Raw genomic sequence first — 1824 nt, 5'->3', positions numbered from 1 at the left:
CTTCCAGGTATTTTACAAAGCACTTTATAAGACATTAATTTCTTTTAAGTCTTCATATTCAGGTGTATAGCAATCTCTGATCTGAATCAAAATGGTATAAATGCAAAGGGCATTTATTGGCTCACAATAAATGGGGAAACTCAGTGGCACAAGGAAATGTAATTCAGAACGGGTAAACTCAAATGAGGAGGCAGGGGAGACTGGATATAAGAGTGCCCTGCTATCACAAGGGCTCTGGGTTTAGAAGGGTGGCCGTATTGATGTGTCTTCCTGCCCCATTTTTTATTGGAAAGAAGAAATGCAGAATTTTGTTCATAATACATTTACTGGGGATTTGGATCCAATGTGTGGCAAGCTTTGATGGCACTATAACGTGGTCAACAGTGGTTATTAGGTATCAGTGGAAGTGTGACATTTGGACATCTTGTCTCAGGACTTTTGATTGGTTGAAGGCCATGGTGGCCTCAGAGTTGCTGGCACCAGAGCTAAGAGACAATGGGTGATGGCATAACGTGGTTCAGAGAGCTGCTGCTACAGCCTTCGAAGGAGCTCCAGCAAGCCTAGACCACTAGATCAGACTCTACACAGACCCAACCCCAACCTGGTTTCTGCATAAAGACCAACTCTTCAGAAAGGAAGGCTTTTATTAACATCTGTCACTCTCCCTCCACCCCCTCCTTCAGTGACATGATCCAGGACAAGCTGCTTCAAATGCTGGAGGAAGACCAAGCTGTTTTTGCATCCCCATGTATCTGGTCACAGGCTGAACTGGATGCAAAAGGCCAATGTTTATGGCAGAACTGTGATTTATTGCAGGAGTCGTGGTCACCATTGCCAGGAAGGACCTTGTGGACAGATACAGCTTGTAGCTGAATCCAGAACAGCACATGTTGAAAAAATCAGCCTTTTCTAGGCTCCATCTTGCAGCAGAACATCTGCTCCCAGGAGCCCTAGGATCCAAGAGCTGGGGAGCCTGTGTGCCCCTGGCTCCCAGACAGCTGAGGGAGGACATGAGAAGCCTTACCTTACCCTTTGGCTGGAGGTACCCGACCTCCCACAACTGGATGGAGACCTGGGGCTGTTGCTGGAGATCAGGGGGAACCAACTGGTGATGGGGAGCCCCCAGCAGCTGTATCATCTGCATGCTTCCACCCCTGTGTGCAACTCTGAGGAGGGCAAGGCAGCTTTTCACCAGAAGAGAAAGCAACCAATGGTGGCCATGCCCTCTGCCACTGCCTTCTTGACTAGAATGCCTTCCAAATGTGGAGAAAAAGCTGATGGTTTCTCTAAATTGAAATAAAAGAGTTTTGCCTTAAAAATATTAGGAAGTCCACGTAGGTCTGGCTTCAGACATGACTGAATTTAAACAATGTCATCAAAACCTTGTCAGCCTCTGTCTCCTGGCTGGGCTCCACCTTCCTTTGTGTGTTGGCTTTGTTCTCAGGTTCCCTATGGGGGCAGGTGGCTGGAGCTGCTCCAGCCAGACAGTCTTCCAGTGTCTCTGTTTCAGCAGGAAAAAGAGAGCAGCACTAGGGGCAGCACTCGATTTCCTCCTGAGTGCTCAGATGCCCTCTAATTAGACAGGGTCACGGGCTCAGCTCTGAATTGGCCTCATGGCTAGGGGCTTTAAGGGTCGTGTTCTGCATTCCTGAATTAAGGTGATGAAGCCCCAACCAGACCAGAGGGATAGAGAATAGGGGAAAAACAGTCCCAGCTGGAAACCGGGGTGGGGGTATGTGTGTGTGGAGATGCTGGCAGTACAAAATTTTCATAACCCTTTTAAGTGTTTGTCAGATGAGGAAACTGAGGAAGGGTCTTAGGAAA

General features: G+C 48.0%; 1 pseudogene; it reads left to right on the top strand.

The window, feature by feature from the left end:
* The first annotated feature begins 455 nt into the window (after positions 1–455).
* Positions 456–1300, top strand: LOC114092325 (PIH1 domain-containing protein 1 pseudogene; annotated as a pseudogene).
* Positions 1301–1824: the final 524 nt, after the last annotated feature.

This window comes from Marmota flaviventris, chromosome 12 (assembly GCF_047511675.1).
Source record: "Marmota flaviventris isolate mMarFla1 chromosome 12, mMarFla1.hap1, whole genome shotgun sequence".
Classification (NCBI taxonomy): Eukaryota; Metazoa; Chordata; class Mammalia; order Rodentia; family Sciuridae; genus Marmota; species Marmota flaviventris.
This window is presented reverse-complemented; position numbering and strand designations above follow the sequence as displayed.